Raw genomic sequence first — 24,370 nt, 5'->3', positions numbered from 1 at the left:
CTGCGGTGCCCCAAAGCTCGCTTAGCTGGAAGCCGAAGGCCGGAGGGCGTACGAAGTTTTGGTTGAACCAGGTATTTTTTCTGTTTTCCAAAACAAATTTTCTTAACGGTTTCTTTTTTTGAAGAGAGACGTTTTTTTGTTTATTCAAGTACGCCATTTACAGGGGAGAAATGGCACGAAATACAGCGAGCAGGATGGTCCCCGGGATCGGCCAGGCGAACTCCATACGTTTTACATGGAAGGAGAAAGGAATGGAGCCGATTGGGAGAGAGAGCTTCGGGAGAACGATCCTGATGGGAGTCCTGAAGCTTACGGTGAAGGAAGTATTCTGTCTTCAAGGGAACCTGATGGAGGGGGCATTCGATGTGACCCTCTATACTGAGGAGCAGCATGAGGAGACAATGAAGAAGGTAAAAGAAGTGGGAGAGGCAAAGCCGTTGGGCCATTATGCAGTCACCAGCCTGGCGAAAAACAATTTCCGAGTGGTGACTGTAAATATGTATAACCCACACGTTAAGGACGAAGATGTGAGGGCCTTCCTGGGGCGGTATATGGAGAATATCTCCTCAGCAAGGCACCTCAAGGACTCTCTCGGATTCTGGAATGGGAGAAGAAGCTTCCAGGCTCTCCTTAAAGAAGACCCAAAGGGCCTGGGAGGATACCTCCATCCCCCTGCAATGTTCTCCCTGGGGGCTGACAGGGGGACATTGTACTATGCCCGTCAGCCTCCGTTCTGCAGGCGTTGTATGGCCTAAGGACATACCTTGGCCTCGTGCGGAGGCATCAGGAAGTGTAGATTCTGCGGATCAGGTGAGCACGAGGCTAAGGAATGCGACGAGCCTAAGGCGTGCCATGGGTGTGGCTCATCAGCACACCTGTGGCGGGATTGCCGGGCTCGTCAGAGGTCATACGCGTCTGCAGCCGGGGGGGGAGCAGGGGGTGGAGGAAGAGGGGGCCCGGACACCAGGACAGGCCCAGAAGAAGGATCTACACGGGAGGAGGAAGGAAGAAAGGAGGCACAGGGAGGAGAGGAGCAAAGGGTTGAGAAGGATGGGGCAGAAGGAGAGGAGGGGCAGAAAGCGACAGGAGCAGAGGGAGTGGAGAGGCAGGAGACGGTGACGGCGGAGAAAGAGGAAGTGGTGAAAGGAGCAGCGACAGGACCAGAGGGAGAGGAGGAGAGGGGAGATGAAGGGAAGGATTGGGGGGGAAGGGGGGTGGCTAGTGCATTGGTGGAAGAAATGAGGGGGATGGTGGAGGAGCTGGCGGAGAGGGGGGGAGATGTCTCCCATGTGCTGCCTCTACCGCCTACACTGAAGAGGAAAGGAAGGAGGAGGGTGCACGCCACAGAAAGCAAGAGGGAGAGCGGTGAGGAGGGGAGGCCAAGAGGCCAATGGGTGAAAAAAGGAGGTGAGGAATCATCTATGTCCTCGCTGGCTCCCCCAGGTGCTGAACTACTGGTGGTTTTGGATTCCCCGGTCGTGGCTCAGGGTTGGGCAGCAGGGGGAGAATCACAATCCCTGTTTGGAGACACGGACTCAAATATTCTTTGCCCAGCAAGATGTGGGGCAGATGAAATGGAGGGTTTGGATGGACAATCCAGGATGCAGGGCACTCGGGTGCCTAATACCATTCCGGCATCCTGGATTGGGGAAATGGAGGAAGACGGGGGGACGTCGGGAGAGGAGATGACGTTCCTGCCGGTGGAGATGAAGCAGGGGAGCATCGGGTGAGCCTCCTGTTTTTGTTTTCTGTTTGTGTTTAGTAGTTGGGTGTAGGATGTTGTTTTGTTTTTAATTTTTATTCATGGGGTCTAATTTTACGTTCGTTAGTTTAAATGTAAGGGGTTTAAGGGATTTTGTTAAGAGGAGGGCGGTTTTTAGTTATTTGGAGGGTGTGGGTTTTGATTTTAGTTTTTTACAGGAGGTTCACCTGAGGGATGGAGGGGATGTGAATAGGTTTAAGAGGGAGTGGGATAAGGGGGAGTCATTTTGGGGTATAGGCGGGGTACATTCAACGGGGGTGGGAATTTTGTGTGGGCACAGGGAGGTAAAGGTGGAGGGTTCTTTTGTGGTTATGCAGGGGAGGGTTTTGGGGGTGGATGTCACGCTAAGGGATTGTAGGTTTAGATTAGTGGGGTGTGCGGGCCACAGGTGGCGGCAGACAGGAGGGAGATGGTGGACTGTCTGGCGCCCCTGTGTGTTACAAATAGGCACTTGGTGATAGGAGGGGATTTTAACATAGATTTAGGGTTAGTGGGGATAGAAGTGCAGGCGCCATCACCGGGCTAATGGCTTGCCATGGTCTGGTTGATGGAGGCCTGCACACTACTCCGACAATGGCGGGTCCCACATGGCGCAACTCCCGGGGGGTTGCGCGGAGGCTCGACTATATTTTCCTATCCAGGTCTTTGGGTCAGTTGTCTGGGCGGCTGTTGCCTGTGTTCTTTTCAGATCACGACGGGGTGCTCCTGCAGGTGGGGTCGCCAGTCTGCCTCTTCGGTAGGGGGTACTGGAAATTAGATCGGGATGTGCTGGAGGAGCAAGCTTTCGTTGACGCCTTTTTTGGTTTCTTTCGGGGCTTGAAGGCCTCCGGTCCATGTGCGAGGGGTTTTAGAGTGGTGGGATTTAGTTAAGGTGAGGATTAGGGCTTTTATAATAGGTTATTGTAAAAGGACAAAAAGGGAGGAAAGGAGGGAGGTGGATCGTATCCAAAGGTTGCTCGAACTCGAGTACGAGGCAGGCAACCTCGGCGGGTCGTTTGACTGGGAGAGATCCACAGCCCTGAAGGCGCAGCTCAGGGAGCTGCAGGAGCGGAAGGCTCGAGTTTTCCTGGAGCGAGCACATAATGGCTTTTTAGAACACAATGAGACTTGTTCCGCTATGTTCTTTAAGTCGGTTAGGGGCAGACAGAGTAGGAAGATAATGTATGGGGTGAGGAAAGAAGATGGTAGCATAGTTAGAAAACCGGAGGAAATGGTCAGGGTAACAACTGATCATTTCCGAGGTTTATTTAAGGAGAGGGAAATAGATGTAGAGCAGGGAAATGTGTTTTTAGAACACTTGTCCCTGCAATTGCCGGAGGGCATTAGAGATGTGATGGAGGCTCAGATCTCCCTCGAGGAGGTTGAGAGCGCTCTCAGGAGGATGGGAAAAGGGAAGGTGCCTGGGATGGATGGGCTACCGGCCGAGTTTTATCTCAAGTTTTGGGGTATACTTGGACCGGTGGTCCTAGAAGTCTTGAAGGCCATCCTGGAGACGGGGGTCCCGGGGGATCAATGGCTGTCGGTGTGCTGTCACTTCTTTATAAGAAGGGGGAAGCAACCGACCTTGGCAACTGGCGGCCGTTGACCATGCTGTGTGTAGACTATAAACTCTTAGCAAAGGTCTTAGCAGACCGGTTGCGCACAGCCCTTCCCTACGTCGTCCACGAGGATCAGACGTGTGGGGTAGAGGGACGCTCTATTAGGTGGAACCTACAGTTGATCAGGGACTCCATCGCTTGGGTAGAAGATAGAGGGCTGCCTTTAATGGTAGCAGCGCTTGATCAGGCGAAAGCCTTTGATCGCGTGAATAGATCATTTCTATTCAGGGTGTTAGGTAGATTAGGATTTGGGGAAAAGTTTATAGGATGGATCCGTACTTTATATGTCGGAGCGGGGTGCCGGGTTAGCGTTAACAGTCACTTAGGGGACGTTTTTGACCTCTCGTCTGGGGTCAGGCAGGGATGCCCGCTCTCGGCACTCCTTTTCGTTCTGTACATGGAGCCTCTGGGGGCTGCCATTAGGGCAGACACAGGGGTGGAGGGCTTGCTGATCCCTGGAAGTGGCGGTCTCCGTGTCAAGTTGACACAGTACGCCGACGACACCTCCTTGCTGCTATGCAAGGACTCGTGCTTGATAAGGTCCCTTGCCATTTTTGGGGATTTCACCCGAGCGTCGGGGGCGGTTCTGAACCACGCGAAGTCTTCCGTTAAATTTTTCGGAAGATGGAGTGGTAGGACGGATGTGCCCGGAGGGTTATCTCTCTGTAACGGGGCCCTGAGGATTCTCGGGGTCCATTTTGAGACCTCCGGCTCAGCGACGCTGAACTGGAACATGGGCATCGCAGTGGTACAGAGGAAGCTAGCGATGTGGAGGGCTAGGTCTTTGTCTTTTTTGGGCAAGGTCCTGGTCCTCAAGGTGGATGTATTGCCATCTCTTTTGTATTTGGCGTACATCTACCCATTGCCGGCTTGTCTGAGGAGGCCTCTAGTGAGGCTAGTGTTTCAGTTCATGTGGGGTGGCAGGTACGAGTGGGTCGCCAGGGCACGCATGATCTGTCCCATCGGGGAGGGAGGTAGGGGGGTACCACATCTACCCCTCAAGCTGGACGCAATTTTTGTTTCTTTTCTGTTAGCGGAGTTTGCTCAGCCAGTACTACACCCGTCCGGTTACCTCCTGCGGGTGTTCTTCTCGTATCAGGCGAGAAGCGTAATGGTGTGGTCTAACACGGGTCCTCGGGCGGAACAGCTGCCGTGGCATTTTGGCCATGCGGCCAAGTGGTTGCGTGCGCACCCCGAGGTTGAAGTCGCCCGAGTAGGTTTAGATCACAGGCACCTGTACGAGGAGGTTAGACGGGCAGTAAGTCCAGCACCTGTAGTGGGCATCCCGGAAGTGGTCTGGGAAGGAGTGCAGGCGCGGGGTCTGGACAACAGGCTCAAGGACCTGAATTGGTTGAGCCTCCACAAGTGTTTGCCGGTGCGCTCCACCATGTACCGGCATAGCTTGGCGCGATCCCCCACCTGCCCAAGACCTTCTTGTGGCAGGGAGGAGACTGTGCGCCATGTCTTTTGGGACTGTGCCATTGCCGGAGTAGTATGGGCAAAGGCACGGGTGTTGTTAGGAAGGGTTAGAGGGGATTTCGTATTAACTTGGGCTAGATTAGAGAGAGGTGTAGGGCGAGCGAGGGGGACGGATAGGGATAGGTTTCTGCTCTGGCTTCTCATGAGCCTCTTTAAGCGGGGGCTGTGGGAAGCCAGACAGAACATGGTCACGGCAGGGAGAGATTGGGGGGTGGAAGGCATTGTGAAAGGAGATTTGAGGGGGAGGATGAAGAGGGAGGAGAGGAAGTGGGGGCAGCATGCTGCCCGGGAGAGGTGGAAGGGGGGTTTAGGGCTGGGTTTAATTTAGGATTGTAACGGGATAGATTAGGGAAGGGTAGATAGGGAAAGGTATTTTGTAGGAATGATGGGGAGGGACGATGCTCCCCTGAGGTTTTTGTTTGTGGTTTTGTTTATTAATTAAAAATGCCATTAGCTATGTTTGGATGAAAATTATAATTTTGTATTGTATGAATGGCATTTGAAAGTAATAAATTATTTTTCAAAAAAAAAATCTGTTCTTATCAGTTTAATATCTGATACGTCCCCCATCGGGGACTACATATTAAATGGATTTTTCGAACAGGGAGTCGGAAATGGGGCTTGCTCCGTCCGCTCCACGCATCGACCCGGTATTGCAGTACCTCCGGGAACGGTGCAACACTTTTCTCCCATTGTCAAGGAAAAAGAAATACACCAAGCTATGTAAAACAGCTAGCAGAAGAAGAGAAGGAATGAAAAAGAAGAATCATCCAAACTGAAACAAGTGCGAAGCCCCTTCATGGGGGTCCCCGTTTTCCCGCCATTTTACTTTAAAAAAACATTGGCCAGGAGTTTGTGTGTGTGTGTGTGTGTGTGTGTGTGTGTGTGTGTTTTGAGCCCCCCAAAAAATACAATCACTTCACCAGGATTGTGTGTGTGTGTGTGTGTGTGTGTGTGTGTGTGTGTTTTTGAGCCCCCCAAAAATACAATCACTTCACCAGGATTGTCTATCTCGCTGCTCTCCCGGTCTGTCTGTCTGTCTGTCTGTCTGTGACTTTTTACCCACAGCCCTCGAAAACTTGGAAGAGTGGGTTCGGGGACCACCCGCGGGGACCCGGCCTAGAGTGCACCGTGTGTGTCTCGGGCCCCGACCTCTGACTTCCATACGACTCTGGTTTCTCTTCATTACGCACAAGCCTTTCGCCTTTTACTAAAGACTTCCGTGGAGAGGAACACTTACGAGTTCAACTTATTTTTGGAAGGGCTTTGCTTCTGGCAGAGCCCGGTATCTTGTTTCAAGAGAAATTGACAGAGATGACGCCGAGACTTTTTGCTCAGGCGTTTGACTTGAAGCCGGCTGACCGACCTGCGTATTTTTTCCACTCAAAGTAGTCGCTCGGGCAATTGAGTTCAAGCCCGACGATGACTGGTGTATTTGCCGGGCATTGAACAAATAGTCGCACTAGGATTAAAGAGCTAGTGACCTAACGACGCATTAGCGACTTTTAAAAAAAAACACACCCGCCTGTCACCAGGGAAGCGTTGGGTGAGGAGGAGCCAACTTTTGCCAAACCGATGAGGTCTGCCGAGGCCCCCGGGGCCCGGCGGGTGCAGGGGTCAATTTGTGGGTTATCGCTTCTCGGCCTTTTGGCTCAAACCAAGCGTGTGGCACGCCCGCAGTTTGATCAACGAAAGAAAAGAGAAGGTGATGGCGACGGGAGACTTTACGTCGGCCCCTTCGGCGCGACTTTTGAATACAATCCGGTTTGTCGGGAAGGAAATGGACGGAATGCAGTTCGCTATGGGAAGAAGGAGCTTCGCAAAAGATGTCATCTTTGGATTTCTTGGAGTGACGACAGAACGAATCTACTGCTACAGATATTTTCCTCTACGGAATGCTTTCGAGGTCACCTTCATGGGGGATTACCTGTGTCAGGAAGCTTGGAACAAGTGCTTGGAACACAAGGACGAAACACCGATTTCCAACTTCAATGTGGAGCCTCTGTTCGCAAGTCGGGTAAGGACCATAACTGTCTGCATGCAAAATCCGTATGTGAAAGAGCAGGATATACGATCCTTCCTGGGTAAATACTGTGATGTACTGGGGGTTGGAACAAAAGAAATGGATTATGATGGTATGTGGAATGGGAATAGAAAGTACGCTGTCCGATTCAGAACACGGACGGGAGGAATTGAGTATCCCCAGCGTCCTTCTACATTGGCGGTGTAAAGGGGTACCTCTACTTCTATGGGCAGCCTAAAACGTGTAGGAGATGTGGAGAAGAGGGCCACATCGCAGCACTGTGCCCGAACACATTCTGTAGAAACTGTTTGGAGGCGGGTCATTTGGCAAGAGATTGTAAAAAACCCAAATCGTGTAATCTGTGTGATTCAATTGAGCACATGTTCAAAGACTGCCCAGACAGACACAAAACCTATGCAGAATCACTGCGGAACATTGAGGTGGTATTGGACGAGATCTCGAGAGACCATGCACCCGCACAGGAGAATCTCCCAAGGCCTCTTCCGGAGGCTTCTCTGAGAAAGACTCCGGGTGATGTGTCGGATCCCTACGCTTTCGGGAATCCGGTGGCAGGAACCTCTGCTCAACCAGGACAGGTGGCAATAGAGGAATCTTCACTGGGGATAATAATATCAGATACCCCAGAGGAAAGTAGAGTACAGTGGGGTGAAACAGAAGAGGATAAAGAGATGGATTGGAAAACAGTAGAGGGGAAGAGAACAGCAAAGCGGAAAGGAACAGAGGAGAGGTTGGACACCGAAAAAAACAAACAAGTAATAGAGACTTTCAGCAGGTTCGACGCTCTGGAGAATGAGGAGACGAGAGAGCAAGGAGATCCGGGTCCCGAGCTGTCCTCAGCAGGAGAGTCTCCACCAGTGCCGTTGGTCGCACCATCAGAGGAGGACAGTGAGGGCAGCGTGGATTCCCAGCCGGAGTTTGCGAGTGGCTCTATGGTGGATAGCCTGAAGTCAACAACAATGTTTCTGACCAAGGGGAAAAGAGACGGAACATAAAAGAAAATTATGTTTAATGTCCTGTCAGTTAATGCCAGGGGATTGAGAGACACTGTCAAGAGGACATCTCTGTTTTTTTCCTTAAAGGCATTGGACTTCCAGGTGTGCTTCCTTCAGGAGTGTCACCTAAAGAACACAGAGGACATCAAAAGGTTCAGCAAGGACTGGAAGGCAGGTGCTTCAGTATGGAGCATAGGCAACGTGCACTCGGACGGGGTGGGGATAATATTTAAGGATACTGGGTTTGTAATTGAGGAGGAAAGAATTATTATACCAGGGAGGCTTGTATATGTAGATGGCAGGCTGAACAACAACAAGCTTCGCCTAGTAAACGTGTACGCTCCTGCTTTAAAAGGAGAAAGGTTAGATTTCTTTAAGCATTTACCTAATGTTCTGTGCACAAATCGCATAGTGATAATGGGTGGAGATTTCAACACCTACTTAGAGGGGGAATATGATTTTACTGCACAATACTTAAAAAACGTTTTGGGTGACTACAATTTGGCAGACATATATAGGAGACATAATAAAAAGGTATAGGGCATACATGGAGAAACTCAAGAGGAGCAAGCAAAAGACTAGATTATCTGTTTATATCCAAGACCATCCAAAGTTCGAGCTTCTTCATATATCCAAACTGGTTTTCAGATCATGACACAATTGGGGCTTCTTGTCAAGTTCAAGGGGTGGAGATAGGAAGAGGATTTTGGAAGTTAAACATGAAGGAGTTGGAGTGTGCGGAATTTAGAGCTGAGTTTACGACCTTTATAATTCATGGAGGGATATGAAATGGGCATTTAAAAATACAGCTGAATGGTGGGAGGCGGTAAAAATCAAAATAAGGTATTTTTGTCAAATTTATAGCAAAAGGGAAAAAAAGGAAGAGCGGCATCTTGAGAAAGAATTGCAAGATGAATTACAGGCTATACATTCTGAAATAAACGAGGGTAAGCAGGTGTGTGGGGAGGAATACAGAAACATCCAAAAGAAAATAGAGCATAACATTGAAACAAAGGTCAAGAACTTTGCATTTTTGGCCAAAATAACAGAAAAAGAACAAGATGAAAAATGTTCCAAGTTTTTTTTTCAAAGTATTAAAGAAAAACAGAGAAGGTGTGCAATCTCCGAATTAGAAACAGGTAGGGGGAAAGTCACCAAAAAAGAAGATATAATGACGCATGCTCAGGAGTTCTATCAAGCTTTGTTTAAGAAAAGAGAAGTGGATAATGCAAGAGCGGAGGAATTATTAAATAATATAAGCAAAAAGCTAAATAATGAAGAAAGAACAAATTTAGAAAGAGAAGTATCCAAAAAGGAAATAGAGGAGGCATTGAAATCTCTGAAAGCTGATAAAACTCCCGGGTGTGATGGATTACCAAAATAATTTTACTGTTGTTTTTGGGGAATCCTAGGTGAGGACTTACTGGAGGTGTATAGAGAGATCTTGGTCGATGGGATGATGCCGGAATCTATGAGGTCTGGTGTAGTAAGCTTAATATACAAGAAGGGAGAAAAAGAGCTCTTAAAAAATTGGAGGCCCATTACTTTGCTAAATGTGGACAACAAAATCTTGGGGAAAGTAATAACAAATAGACTGAAAGAGGTGATGCCTAGCCTGGTTAATGAAGACCAGACATGCGGGGTTATGAATAGGTCCGCAACATACAACCTACAGTTAACCAGGGATGTGATCGTTTGGGCCAAAGACAGAAACCTACCTTTGTGTGTGTTGAACGTTGATCAGGAGAAGGCTTTCGACAGGGTCAGTCATGACTTCCTGTTCTCAATTCTAGAAAGAATGAATTGTGGCACGATTTTTGTTAATTGGATTAAGACAATGTATAATAAAGCATACAGTAGAGTGCAAATCAACGGGTTTTTCAGCAAACCGGTACTTCAAGAAGGTGGGGTGAGACAGGGGTGCCCAATGTCACCACTACTGTACGTGCTATTTGCTGAACCACTAGCTAATGTGATAAGGAACGATAAAGGTATAGACGGGGTGCATATCCCAGGGAGTAACGGAGAAAGGGTTAGAATCGCCCAGTATGCAGACGACACCACTTTGTTCCTATGCTCTGACCGGGCGATAGACAGGGCGATCATACTGTTGAAAACTTATGGAGAAGCAGTGGGGTCAAAAATTAATTTGGGGAAGTCTTCTATGATGTACTGTGGCGCCTGGGAAGGGAGAACAGAGGGCAAGGGAGGCATAACTGTCTGTAAAGATGGGTTAAAAATATTAGGGGTGTATTTCTTTCAAAAGGACGGAATAAAAGAAAATTGGGAAGGAAAGATTGAAAAAGTAAAGGTAAAACTCAACATGTGGAAAAGCAGAAGGTTAACGATCAGCGGAAAGATTATGGCAATAAAAACAGATATATTACCAACTTTAATTTACCTGGCACTGGTGTTCCCAATCAATGCCAGGAGTAAAATCGTTGTGACAAGGTTGATATTTTCATTTATATGGGGTGGCTCATATGAAAGCGTAAAGAGAGAGATGATGTATGGGCAAGTATCAAAGGGAGGGAGAGACATCCCATGTTTGTCGGTGAAACTGGATTGTCTTTTCCTCAATCAGATGTGTAAAACTTTGTTGAAAGGAATACAGCATAAATCATTTTTCTTTGTTAGGATGTGGTTCGGGTCTACTTTAAGAGGGATGTTACCTTGGGACAACAGGGTTCCGAATGCAGAGGTAAAACCTGAATATTACACGCAGGCCATATCATTTCTGAAAATACACATAAAGGAAATGGAAAGAGAGGTCTTATTAGACCACAGGAAAATTAATGAAATTATAAGGGAAAATTGGGAGCAGAGATATGAGGCTGATTTGAAAGCAGTTAATTGGGAGGGGATACAACCAAAATGGATGGATAATGAGTGCAAGGATTTGGGATGGCTGTGTGCTTTAACCTGTTGGGTCTAGGGGGCAGCATTTGCACGTCTGGATAAAAAAAATGTACCCGATTTAATCTGGTTACTAATCCTACCCAGTAACTAGAATATGCATATACTTATTATATATGGATAGAAAACACTCTAAAGTTTCCAAAACTGTTTGAATGGTGTCTGTGAGTATAACAGAACTCATTTGGCAGGCAAAACCCTGAGACATTTTCTGACAGGAAGTGGATACCTGATGTGTTGTATTGAGTTTAAACCTATCCCATTGAAAAACACAGGGGTTTAGGAATATTTTGGCACTTCCTATTGCTTCCACTAGATGTCACCAGCCTTTACAAAGTGTTTTGAGTCTTCTGGAGGGAGATCTGACCGAACAAGAGCCATGGAACGGTGATGTCCCATTAGACACCTGGCGCGCTACTTCATGTTGGGTACCCTCGTTCCAATACGTTATAAAAGGCTATGCATTCGTCCACCTTGAATATTATTCATGTTCTGGTTAAAAAGGCCCTAATGATTTATGCTATACAACGTTTGACATGTTTGAACGAACGGAAATATATTTTTTCCCCTCGTTCATGACGAGAAGTCCGGCTGGCTTACATCATGTGCTAACGAGACGGAGATTTTTGGACATAAATGATGAGCTTTTTTGAACAAAACTACATTCGTTATGGACCTGTGATACCTGGAAGTGACATCTGATGAAGAGAATCAAAGGTAATGGATTATTTACATAGTATTTTCGATTTTAGATCTCCCCAACATGACGTCTAGTCTGTATCGCAACGCGTATTTTTCTGGGCACAGTGCTCAGATTATTGCAAAGTGTGATTTCCCAGTAAGGTTATTTTTAAATCTGGCAAGTTGATTGCGTTCAAAAGATGTAAATCTATAATTCTTTAAATGACAATATAATATTTTACCAATGTTTTCTAATTTTAATTATTTAATTTGTGACGCTGACTTGACTGCCGGTTATTGGAGGGAAACGATTTCCTCAACATCAATGCCATAGTAAAACGCTGTTTTTGTATATAAATATGAACTTGATAGAACTAAAAATGCATGCATTGTCTAACATAATGTCCTAGGAGTGTCATCTGATGGAGATTGTAAAAGGTTAGTGTATCATTTTAGCTGGTTTTATGGTTTTGGTGACCCTGTCTTTGACTTGACAAAACATTACACACAACTCTTGTAAATGTACTGTCCTAACATACTCTAAATTTATGCTTTCGCCGTAAAACCTTTTTGAAATCGTAAAACGTGGTTAGATTAAGGAGATGTTTATCTTTCAAATGGTGTAACATAGTTGTATTTTTGAAAAATTTGAATTTTGACATTTATTTGGATTCAAATTTGCCGCTCTTGAAATGCACCTGCTGTTGATGGAGTGCACCACGGGTGGCACGCTAGCGTCCCACCTAGCCCCAAGAGGTTAAATAGGTTGGCCGTAAAGGAGAGGATGTATAGACACAACTGTGCAGTGAACGCAGAGTGCCCCAGGTGCAAAAAAAGCGAAACAGTAATGCATGTATTCTGGGAGTGTGGTTTTGCAAAAGATTTCTGGGGAAAGTGCGCACCTTTCATTAACATGGTCTGCAACAATATTGTTTTGAATGGTAAGAATATTGTGTATGGAGAGGAGATCCTAACATTGCCAAAGAAAGAGTTTAGAGCAGTGTGGAGTATGATCAGTTTGGGGAAGCTGGTACTGTGGGAAAAAAGAAATGTTTGTATTAAAAAGGAGAAAGATACAACGGTACCAGCAGATGCCTTTTATTTGTTTGTATGGAAGTTAAGAAATGTGATTGAAATGGACAAACACGTGTATGGGGAAGACTTTTGTAAAGGCATTTGGGGAAGTGTAAAACTTGCATGAAACTGGGAAAGTATTGATGGAAAAAGAATGTCACAGTAAATTGTAAATTTTTGTATTAATAAAAAAATAAAAAATAAATAACAAAAAATCTGTTCTTATCAGTTTAATATCTGATACGTCCCCCATCGGGGGACTACATATTAAATGGATTTTTCGAACAGGGAGTCGGAAATGGGGCTTGCTCCGTCCGCTCCACGCATCGACCCGGTATTGCAGTACCTCCGGGAACGGTGCAACACTTTTCTCCCATTGTCAAGGAAAAAGAAATACACCAAGCTATGTAAAACAGCTAGCAGAAGAAGAGAAGGAATGAAAAAAGAAGAATCATCCAAACTGAAACAAGTGCGAAGCCCCCTTCATGGGGGTCCCCCGTTTTCCCGCCATTTTACTTTAAAAAGAATATATACAAAATAAAAAACATTGGCCAGGATTGTGTGTGTGTGTGTGTGTGTGTGTTTTTGAGCCCCCCCAAAAAATACAATCACTTCACCAGGATTGTGTGTGTGTGTGTGTGTGTGTGTGTGTGTGTGTGTGTGTGTGTGTGTGTGTGTGTGTGTGTGTGTGTGTGTGTTTTTGAGCCCCCAAAAAAATACAATCACTTCACCAGGATTGTGTGTGTGTGTGTGTGTGTGTGTTTTTGAGCCCCCCCCAAAAATACAATCACTTCACCAGGATTGTCTATCTGTCTGTCTGTCTGTCTGTCTGTCTGTCTGTCTGTGACTTTTTACCCACAGCCCTCGAAAACTTGGAAGAGTGGGTTCGGGGACCACCCGCGGGGACCCGGCCTAGAGTGCACCGTGTGTGTCTCGGGCCCCGACCTCTGACTTCCATACGACTCTGGTTTCTCTTCATTACGCACAAGCCTTTCGCCTTTTACTAAAGACTTCCGTGGAGAGGAACACTTACGAGTTCAACGTATTTTTGGAAGGGCTTTGCTTCTGGCAGAGCCCGGTATCTTGTTTCAAGAGAAATTGACAGAGATGACGCCGAGACTTTTGCTCAGGCGTTTGACTTGAAGCCGGCTGACCGACCGGCGTATTTTTTTCCACTCAAAGTAGTCGCTCGGGCAATTGAGTTCAAGCCCGACGATGACTGGTGTATTTGCCGGGCATTGAACAAATAGTCGCACTAGGATTAAAGAGCTAGTGACCTAACGACGCATTAGCGACTTTTAAAAAAAAACACACCCGCCTGTCACCAGGGAAGCGTTGGGTGAGGAGGAGCCAACTTTTGCCAAACCGATGAGGTCTGCCGAGGCCCCGGGGCCCGGCGGGTGCAGGGGTCAATTTGTGGGTTATCGCTTCTCGGCCTTTTGGCTCAGATCAAGCTTGGTACCGAGGTGCCCCAGAGCTCGCTGAGTCAAAAGGTCGACGACAGGAGAGCGGTAAGTTTTTTTTAATTTTTGGGTATTGTATCTCGGCCATTTTGTTCTTTGTTTATCTTTTTAGGTTTTTTTTTCCCTTTCTGAGAAGGAAGCAAGAGAGGAGTCGAGGGCGCCAATCTCCTAGCAGAGATGGCGCAAAATACTTCATACAGGTCGGTCCCTGTGATCGGGCTTGCAAACACGGTTCGTTTTTCGTGGAAGAACAAGGAGTTGGATCCGTTTGGACGGGAAACATTTGGAAGGACTATCTTGATTGGAATCTTCAAGCTGTCAGTTAAGGACGTGTTTTGCCTACAAGGGAACTAATTGGAAGGAGCTTTTGACGTGGCATTACACACAGAAGAAAAACACAAGGAGGTACTAAGAAAGGCGAAAGCAGTGGGAGGCACGAAGCCAATGTGCAATTATGAGGTGACCAGCCTTGCGAGGAATAATTACAGGGTTGTAACTGTAAACATGTACAATCCGTATGTCAAAGATGAGGAGGTGAGGGCCTTTCTGGGGAGATATATGGATAATGTCTCCTCAGCAAGGGCCCTCAAAGATTCACTTGGATTTTGGAGTGGCCGAAGGGGTTTCCAGGCCCTCCTCAGGGAGGACCCGAAGGGGCTGGGTGGCTACCTTCATCCCCCGGCAATGTTCTCCCTGGGGGCTGACAGGGGGACATTATTTTATGCACGTCAGCCCCCGTTTTGCAGGCGCTGTATGGCCTACGGTCATATCCTAGCCTCGTGCAGCACGAGAAAATGCCGATTTTGTGGATCTGGAGAGCACGAGTCTTGGGACTGTGACGAGCCGAAGGCGTGCCACGGGTGTGGCTCATCCGCACACCTGTGGCGGGGATGCCCGGCTCGTCAGCGGTCATACGCGTCTGCAGCTGGAGGGGGGACAGGAGCGGGGGATGGGGGAAGAAGAGGAGGGGAGGAGGCCAAGAACAAGACCCGACTACAGGCCCAGAGGTGAAGGCCTCAGAGGAGGGAAGAGCGGCAGCAGGAAGAGATGGAGATGGCAAGGGAGCAGGAGAACCAGGAGGAGAGAAAGGAAAGGAAGCAGGAAGAAGCAAGGAAGTGGAGGAGCCAGAGAGAGCAGCAGAGGAGGAAGAGGTGGGGAAGAAGGAGACGGCGGAAGGACCAGAAGACGAGGAGGAGGGGGAGGGTGGGAGGGAGGGAGTGGGGGGACAGCATAACATCAAGTGCCCTAGTGGAGGAGATGAGGGGAATGGTGGAGGAGCTGGGGGAGGGGGGGTGGTGTTTCCCCGCTACACCAAACACCGAAAAAAAGAAAGGAAAAAGGAAGGGGGGCTCGGAGGACAGCGAGAGGGGGGAGGGGGTGGCCAAGCGAGCGATGGGGCTGGGAGAAAAATCTGTGTCCTCGCTGGCTTCCCCAGCCCCTCAACTCCAGGGGGTTGTGGAACAACCCAACAAGGATGGGGGGGACGCTGTTCTTGATTGAGGACATGGGCTCTCCCACTCTCTTCCCAACAAGTTACGAGGAGGGGGAAGTGGAGGAGGTGGGGGGTCAACCCAGGGTACAGGAAACTCAGCGGCCAAACACCATTCCATCATCCTGGATTGGTGGGATGGAGGAAGACGGGGGACGTCGGGAGTGCGGAGGGAGTCCCCGCCGGTGGAGATGGAGCAGGGGAGCATCGGGTGAGCCTCCTGTTTTTGTTTTCATTGGGTTTAGTATTTGGGTGATGTTAGGTTGTTTTGTATTGATTTTAATTTAATTTTCTTTCAAGATGATTACTTTTGTTAGCTTAAATGTAAGAGGGTTAAGGGATTTTGTTAAGAGGAGGGCGGTGTTTAGTTTTCTAGAAGGGGTGGGTTTTGATTTCTGTTTTCTACAGGAAGTTCACCTGAGGGATGGTGGGGATGTCAATAGGTTTAGAAGGGAGTGGGACAAGGGAGAGTCGGTTTGGGGGGATCGGGGAGTGCACTCATCGGGGGTAAGGATTTTGTGTGGGCACAGAGATGTAAAGGTGGAGGGTTCTTTTGTGGTTATGCAGGGGAGGGTTATGGGGATGGATGTCACTTTTAGGGATAGTAGGTATAGGTTAGTGGTGGTGTATGGGCCACAGGTGGCGGCAGACAGGAGGGAGATGGTGGACTGTCTGACGCCCCTGTGTGTTACAAATAGGCACTTAGTGATAGGGGGGATTTTAATATAGATTTAGGGGTAGGGGGTGATAGTAGTGCAGGCTCCATCACCGGGCTTATGGCTTGCCATGGTCTGGTTGATGGAGGCCTGCACACTACTCCGACAATGGCGGGTCCCACATGGCGCAACTCTCGGGGGGTTGCGCGGAGGCTCGACTATATTTTTCTATCTAGGTCTTTGGGTCAGTTGTCTGGGCGGCTGTTGCCTGTTTTCTTCTCAGATCACGACGGGGTGCTCCTGCAGGTGGGGCCGCCAGTCTGCCTCTTCGGTAGGGGGTACTGGAAATTAGATCGGGATGTGCTGGAGGAGCAAGCTTTCGTCGACACCTTTTTGGTTTCTTTCGGGGCTTGAAGGCCTCCGGTCCATGTGCGAGGGGGTGTTAGAGTGGTGGGATTTAGTTAAGGTAAGGATTAGGGCTTTTATAATAGGATATTGTAAGAGGAAAAAAAGGGAGGAAAGGAGGGAGGTGGATCGTATCCAAAGGTTGCTCGAACTCGAGTACGAGGCAGGCAACCTCGGCGGGTCGATTGACTGAGAGAGATCCACTGACCTGAAGGCGCAGCTCAGGGAGCTGCAGGAGCGGAAGGCTCGAGCTTTCCTGGAGCGTGCGCATAATAGCTTTCTAGAACATAATGAGACTTGTTCCGCTATGTTCTTTAAGTCGGTTAGGGGCAGACAGAGTAGGAAGATAATGCATGGGGTGAGGAAAGAAGATGGTAGCATAGTTAGAAAACCGGAGGAAATGGTCAGGGTAACAACTGATCATTTCCGAGGTTTATTTAAAGAGAGGGTAATAGATGTAGAGCAGGGAAATGTGTTTTTAGAACACTTGTCCCGGCGATTGCCGGAGGACATTAGAGACGTGATGGAGGCTCAGATCTCCCTCGAGGAGGTTGAGAGTGCTCTCAGGAGGATGGGAAAAGGGAAGGTGCCTGGGATGGATGGGCTGCCGGCCGAGTTTTACCTCAAGTTTTGGGGTATAATTGGACCAGTGGTCCTCGAAGTCTTGAAGGCCATCCTTGAGACGGGGGTCCCGGGGGGGATCAATGGCTGTTGGGGTGCTGTCACTTCTTTACAAGAAGGGGGAAGTAACTGACCTTGGCAACTGGCGGCCGTTGACCATGCTGTGCGTAGACTATAAGTTGTTAGCAAAGGTCTTAGCGGACCGGTTACGCACAGCCCTTCCCTACGTCGTCCATGAGGATCAGACGTGCGGGGTAGAGGGCCGCTCGATTAGATGGAACCTACAGTTGATTAGGGACTCCATCGCTTGGGTAGAAGATAGAGGGCTGCCTTTAATGGTAGCAGCGCTAGATCAGGCGAAAGCCTTTGATCGCGTGAATAGATCTTTTCTATTCAGGGTGTTAGGTAGATTAGGATTTTGGGGAAAAGTTTATAGGATGGATCCGTACTTTATATGTCGGAGCGGGGTGCCGGGTTAGCGTTAACAGTCACTTAGGTGACGTTTTTGACCTCTCGTCTGGGGTCAGGCAGGGATGCCCGCTCTCGGCTCTCCTCTTCTGTACATGGAGCCTCTGGGGGCTGCCATTAGGGCAGACACAGGGGTGGAGGGCTTGCTGATTCCTGGAAGTGGCGGTCTCCGTGTAAAGTTGACCCAGTACGCCGACGACACCTCCTTGCTGCTTTGCAAGGACTCGTGCCTGATGAGGTCCCTTGCCATCAGTGGGGATTTCACCCGAGCGTCGGGGGCGGTTCTTAACCATGCGAAGTCTTCCGTTAAGTTTTTCGGAAGATGGAGTGGTAGGACGGATGTGCCCGGAGGGTTATCTCTCTGTAACGGGGCCGAGGATACTCGGGGTCCATTTTGAGACCTCCGGCTCAGCGACGCTGAACTGGAACATGGGCATCGCAGTGGTACAGAGGAAGCTAGCGATGTGGAGGGCTAGGTCTTTGTCCTTTTTAGGCAAGGTCCTGGTTCTCAAGGTGGATGTATTGCCATCTCTATTGTACTTGGCGTACATCTACCCATTGCCGGCTAGTCTGAGGAGGCCTCTAGTGAGGCTGGTGTTTCAGTTCATGTGGGGTGGCAGGTACGAGTGGGTCGCCAGGGCACGCATGCTCTGTCCCATCGGGGAGGGAGGTAGGGGGGTACCACATCTCCCCCTCAAGCTGGACGCAATTTTTGTTTCTTTTTTGTTGACGGAGCTTGCTCAGCCAGTAATACACCCGTCCGGTTACCTCCTGCGGGTGTTCTTCTCGTATCAGGCGAGAAGCGTAATGGTGTGGTCTAACACGGGTCTTCGGGCGGAACAGCTGCCGTGGCACTTTGGCCATGCGGCCAAGTGGCTGCGTGTGCACCCCGAGGTTGAAGTCGCCCGAGTAGGTTTAGATCACAGGCACCTGTACGAGGAGGTCAGACGGGCAGTAAGTCCAGCACCTGTAGTGGGCATCCTGGCAGTGGTCTGGGAGGGAGTGCAGGCGCGGGGTCTGGACAACAGGCTCAAGGACCTGAATTGGTTGAGCCTCCACAAGTGTTTGCCGGTGCGCTCCACCATGTACCGGCATAGCTTGGCGCGATCCCCCACCTGCCCAAGAACTTCTTGTGGCAGGGAGGAGACTGTGCGCCATGTCTTTTGGGACTGTGCCATTGCCGGAGTAGTATGGGCAAAGGCACGGGTGTTGTTAGGAAGGGTTAGAGGTGATTTTGTGTTGACTTGGGCTAGGTTAGAGAGAGGTGTAGGGAGAGCGAGGGGGACGGATAGGGATAGGTTTCTGCTCTGGCTTCTCATGAGCCTCTTTAAGTGGGGGCTGTGGGAAGCCAGGCAGAACATGGTCAAGACAGGGAGAGATTGGGGGGTGGAAGGAATAGTGAGGAGGATGGAAGGCGATTTGAGGGGGAGGATGAAGAGGGAGGAGAGGAAGTGGGGGCAGCACGCTGCCCGGGAGAGATGGAAGGGGGGATTAGGGCTGGGGTTATTTTAGAATAGGGACGGGAAAGGTAGTGTGTAGGATGACGGGGAGGGATGATGCTCCCCTGAGTTTTTTGTTTGGGTTTTATTTTGTTTTTGGAATACAAATGCCATTATTATTTGAATTAGAATGAAAATTATGATTTTGTAAAGTATGAATGGTATTGACGGTAATAAATTAAAAACGGAAGCGGGAGGAAAAAAAGGAAAAGAAGACTACAGCATAGTGGAAACGGAAGGGCAGGAGGCTGAAGGAGAGAAAGAGGAGGAAGGAGACAGGAGAGTGGAGGGGCCGGAGAAGACGGCGGTGGAGAGGAAGGAGACGGAGAAGGGAACAGAGAGGGAGGAGACTGGGAAGAAGGCGGTGGAGAAAAAAGAGACAGAAAGGAAGGAGACCGGGAAGAAGGTGGTGGAGAAGAAAGAGACAGAAAGGAAGGAGACAGGGAAGAAGGTGGTGGAGAAGAAAGAGACAGAAAGGGAGGAGACAGAGAAGGCAGTGTTGGCGGGACCAGTAGGAGAAGGAGTGAAGGAGTGGGGGGACAGTAAAGAGGTGAGATCACGGGTGGAGGAGCTAAGGGAGATGGTGGGGGGGCTGCCAGACAATATGAACGAAGCGAGGGGGGGGCTGACGGACGCGGAAAGGAATGTTCCCTGGCTGCGCCCTCCACCAATAAAGAGACCGAAGAAGGGGGAGCGCCCGGACAGCAGGAGGAAGAAGGGTGGTAAAAGGGTGGTGGTGGGGGAAGGGCAGGGGGGAGAGGTTGCAGGGCTCTCGTGGGCTCCCTCTTCTTCATGTGTTTTTATACCCCTGGCAGAGCTGGACCTACCAGGCATGGCCCAGGAATGGGGGATGGAGGAAGGAGCAAGTTTCCTGTTTGGGGGCATGGGGTGCTCGAGCCGGAGCCCGGAGGAGGGGGGGTGGTGGATTTGAGTGGGGGGCACAAGACACAGAGTGTGGGTGTGCCGGGTATTGGTGTTGTTTCCAGGGGAGAGGGGATGGTGGCCGACGGAGGAGCGTCAGGAGTGGAGGAGGCGTCCCCGTCGGTCGGGAGTATAGGGTGAGTTTCTTTGGGTATTTGATGTGGGTATGGGTTTTGGTTTTTAGGTGGGAAGGGAAGACGAGTCTTTGTTTTGGGGTTTTAGTGTTTGTGATATAGTTTAAAAATGCCTAGTTATGATTTTTGATTGATATATGGTTTTGTATTGAAAGGCATTGAACGTAATAAATATATTTTATTAAAAAAAATCAAAAAAAATCTGTTCTTATCAGTTTAATATCTGATACGTCCCCCATCGGGGGACTACATATTAAATGGATTTTTCGAACAGGGAGTCGGAAATGGGGCTTGCTCCGTCCGCTCCACGCATCGACCCGGTATTGCAGTACCTCCGGGAACGGTGCAACACTTTTCTCCCATTGTCAAGGAAAAAGAAATACACCAAGCTATGTAAAACAGCTAGCAGAAGAAGAGAAGGAATGAAAAAAGAAGAATCATCCAAACTGAAACAAGTGCGAAGCCCCATTCATGGGGGTCCCCCGTTTTCCCGCCATTTTACTTAAAAAAAAAACATTGGCCAGGATTGTGTGTGTGTGTGTGTGTGTTTTTGAGCCCCCCAAAAAATACAATCACTTCACCAGGATTGTGTGTGTGTGTGTGTTTTTGAGCCCCCAAAAAATACAATCACTTCACCAGGATTGTCTGTCTGTCTGTCTGTCACTTTTTACCCACAGCCCTAGAAAACTTGGAAGAGTGGGTTCGGGGACCACCGCGGGGACCCGGCCTAGAGTGCACCGTGTGTGTCTCGGGCCCCGACCTCTGACTTCCATACGACTCTGGTTTCTCTTCATTACGCACAAGCCTTTCGCCTTTTACTAAAGACTTCCGTGGAGAGGAACACTTACGAGTTCAACGTATTTTTGGAAGGGCTTTGCTTCTGGCAGAGCCCGGTATCTTGTTTCAAGAGAAATTGACAGAGATGACGCCGAGACTTTTTGCTCAGGCGTTTGACTTGAAGCCGGCTGACCGACCTGCGTATTTTTTCCACTCAAAGTAGTCGCTCGGGCAATTGAGTTCAAGCCCGACGATGACTGGTGTATTTGCCGGGCATTGAACAAATAGTCGCACTAGGATTAAAGAGCTAGTGACCTAACGACGCATTAGCGACTTTTTAAAAAAAACACACCCGCCTGTCACCAGGGAAGCGTTGGGTGAGGAGGAGCCAACTTTTGCCAAACCGATGAGGTCTGCCGAGGCCCCCCGGGCCCGGCGGGTGCAGGGGTCAATTTGTGGGTTATCGCTTCTCGGCCTTTTGGCTAAGATCAGGTTGTGTACCGAGGTGCCATAACACTCTTAGTCCAAAGCCGATGGCCGGAGGGCAGGATCCACAGTCAGCCAGAGGGGCTGGACTGCGCAATACGTTGCAGTTCGTTTGGAAGAACAAGGGCAAGCAAATTGGCAATAGAGAATGGTTCATCAGGACGGTGATCATTGAAGGGTTAAAGGTGGACCCAGGGCAAGTTTTCTGCTTGCAGCGGAACATGGCGGCGGAGGGCTACGACCTGTCTCTAAATGGCGAGGCCTTGTACAGGCGGTGTATGGACACCTGCAAAGAGAAGGAAGCCAGTGAGCCATTCTCAAACTTTCAGGTTGTCCCCTTGTGCCGGTTGGATCTAAAGGTGATTACCGTGCATATCTACAATCCCTATGTGGGGGATGACAGCATCGTGGCGTTCCTAGGCCGGTTTGGGAAAGTGAGTCCCGGGGTGCGGTACCTAAGGGACGGGTATGGGATCTGGTCAGGGAGGAGGCAATTCCGTGTCGCACTGAACAGAGATCCGGAAGGAGCAGATAAGTTGGTGCACCCACCAGCCTATTTCTCCATTGGAGTGGACCGGGGGTACCTTTTTTATTCAGGCCAACCAAGTTTTTGCAGGCACTGCCGTAGCTTCGGTCATTTGGCCACGGGGTGCAATCTGCTGAAGTGCAGAAACTGCGGGAAACCAGGTCACAGGGCAGCCAACTGCAGGGAGGCTCGAGTATGCAATGGCTGTGGGAAGCAGGGCCACTTGTTTAAAGACTGTCCAAATAGGCAACGGACCTATGCGGAGGCAGCCGGTGATGGCCCCGAGGAAGGTGCTGCGGGCTCTCCCCTCCGGCCAATAGAGGAGGTCTTTGAGGAAATCCGAGCGGCAGCAGAGGAGGTGGCGAAAGCCCCAGGGGAAAGTACAGTAAAGGAGGGCAGTCCGAAGGGGACTGTGGAGGAGATGGAACTGCTGACGGGAGCCTGGGAGGATAGTATACTGAGTGAGATGTCAGACGACTCGGCTACCCGAACCCTCTCGCGGAAGATGAGGTCGTCTTCGGGGGCGGGTCGACTGGATCGGCATCTTCAGACAATGGAGAGTCCGGGAAGGTGTACAAGGGGAAAAGAAAGAAGAGGAGGAGGGTCGCTGGTCGGGTAGCGATGGAAGAACACAGGAGGCCTTTGGTGGCCATCTCCAACCGGTTCACAGTGCTGAATCCTGATACCGGGGATGAAGGGTCAGATGTGGGGGCCGAGACACAGGATTCTGTTATCTTGAAGGTTCCTGCATTAGCAGCCTCTGAAGCCTCGGTGGGGAGGTCTAGGGAGCAGGTCCAGGGGATCTGCTTGGTTCCTGCGCTTCCTGGGACAGGCACCACGGAGATGGACACCAATCCTGAGGAGGCCTCAATGGACTGTGCACAGGTACTGTCAGGGGGAGACCACACTTCCAGTCCTGGGGAAGAGTCGTTGGTCTGCGGACAGGTATCAGCCTGTGTGAACTTTTCCAGCCCTGAACGCTCTTTCGTGGCACCAGGCACGCCGAACAGTGACCGGTACCTGGAAGGGGTGAGTGACAGCGGGATGGGGGAGGCTCCTATCTGACAGACTGTATGGAGACGCTGGGTGATCTTGCTTATTTCCTTGTTTATTTCTTATGGCACTTTTCACAGTAATAACAGTGAATGTAAGGGGATTAAGGGATATGGGGAAGAGAGGAGGGGTGTTTCAGTACCTTTCCTGTGTCTCCTTCCAGGTTTGTTTTCTACAAGAAGTTCATTTAAGGGATATGGGGGATGTTCCTGTTTTTTCAAAGGAGTGGGCGAAGGGAGAGTCCAGATGGGGGATGGGGGGGGTGCACTCCTCTGGGGTGGGGATTTTGTTTGGGGATAGGGACTTTTGTGTGATGGGTTCCTTTTCTGTTATACAGGGGAGGGTTTTAGTGGTTGATGCAGATTGGAGGGGGGCGAAGTTTCGTTTTATTAACATTTATGCACCTGCAGAGCCTCGAGGTAGGAAAGATCTTTTTTTTGGCTCTGCCAGATATTTGTGTTACTAACCGAACTGTGGTTTTGGGCGGGGATTTCAATGTCTCTTTCGAAGGTACGGGGGACTTTAGCCTTCCCTATTTGGTTTCTGTGGTTAAAGATTTTTCTTTTAGGGACTCCTTCAGAGTCTGCGACCCCAAGGGGGAGGGTATGACATGGGGTTCCCGTAGTCGTATAGATTTCATTTTTTTACCTGTATCTGTGCCAATATCGCAAGTCACTGTTTCTCCGGTCTGGTTTTCTGACCATTGCCAAGTCCAGGTAGTGTTCTCGGTAGACGTGCCAATATTTGGAAGAGGGTTTTGGAAATTAAATTCCCAAATTTTGGCAGATCTTTCCTTTAGGGAGGCTTTTAGATCCCATTATGAGCTATGGGGGGAGTGCGTAAAGCGCAATGTGCGCACCCTGGCTATTTCGCACTGTGTCGCTAAGGCCCGAGCAGACAGGGAGGTTTTTCGGCGGCTTCAGGGGGAGCTGACTGCTTTGGTGTCAGCCGAGAATAAGGGTGAGGGGAGGGATGTGGAGAGGATGGAGGTTTTAAAAAGTAAGTTGGGCCTGTATTTTCAGGGTAAGGCCAGGGACTTTCTCTTTAGGTGTCAACGAGATAAGTTCGAGTTTGGTGAGGCTAGCAGTTCATATTTTTTCAAACAGGTAAAAGCTGCCCATGCCAAAGCAGTTATTGCTCAGCTGCGAACAGAAAAGGGGGGAATGGTATCGGACCCAAAGGGGATGGTGGAAGCAGCGTCATCTTTCTACCAAGAGTCCTTTAGGGAAAAGGACATAGATGGGTCGAAAGAACACGTCTTTCTGGGGTTTTTGAGGGAAAAGGTTCCCCCGGAGGAAGCCTCTGATCTCGATCGCCCTTTCGAGC

At 49.5% G+C, this 24,370-nt stretch overlaps 5 non-coding genes and 1 pseudogene across 5 annotated transcripts; all 6 read left to right on the top strand.

Annotated features, from left to right (window-relative positions):
- The first annotated feature begins 5,351 nt into the window (after positions 1–5,351).
- On the top strand, positions 5,352–5,523 carry LOC123736325 (uncharacterized; annotated as a pseudogene).
- A 482-nt stretch (positions 5,524–6,005) lies between these two features.
- On the top strand, positions 6,006–6,122 carry LOC123736330 (U5 spliceosomal RNA). Its single transcript, XR_006766059.1, has one exon. It is a non-coding gene; the product is annotated as a U5 spliceosomal RNA (small nuclear RNA).
- Positions 6,123–12,719: 6,597 nt separating this feature from the next.
- Positions 12,720–12,914, top strand: LOC123736337 (U2 spliceosomal RNA). Its single transcript, XR_006766064.1, has one exon. It is a non-coding gene; the product is annotated as a U2 spliceosomal RNA (small nuclear RNA).
- Positions 12,915–13,505: 591 nt separating this feature from the next.
- LOC123736333 (U5 spliceosomal RNA) lies at positions 13,506–13,622 on the top strand. Its single transcript, XR_006766062.1, has one exon. It is a non-coding gene; the product is annotated as a U5 spliceosomal RNA (small nuclear RNA).
- Positions 13,623–20,373: 6,751 nt separating this feature from the next.
- Positions 20,374–20,556, top strand: LOC123736324 (U2 spliceosomal RNA). Its single transcript, XR_006766055.1, has one exon. It is a non-coding gene; the product is annotated as a U2 spliceosomal RNA (small nuclear RNA).
- A 420-nt stretch (positions 20,557–20,976) lies between these two features.
- Positions 20,977–21,093, top strand: LOC123736332 (U5 spliceosomal RNA). Its single transcript, XR_006766061.1, has one exon. It is a non-coding gene; the product is annotated as a U5 spliceosomal RNA (small nuclear RNA).
- Positions 21,094–24,370: the final 3,277 nt, after the last annotated feature.

The sequence above is a fragment of the Salmo salar genome, unplaced genomic scaffold (genome assembly GCF_905237065.1).
Source record: "Salmo salar unplaced genomic scaffold, Ssal_v3.1, whole genome shotgun sequence".
Classification (NCBI taxonomy): Eukaryota; Metazoa; Chordata; class Actinopteri; order Salmoniformes; family Salmonidae; genus Salmo; species Salmo salar.
This window is presented reverse-complemented; position numbering and strand designations above follow the sequence as displayed.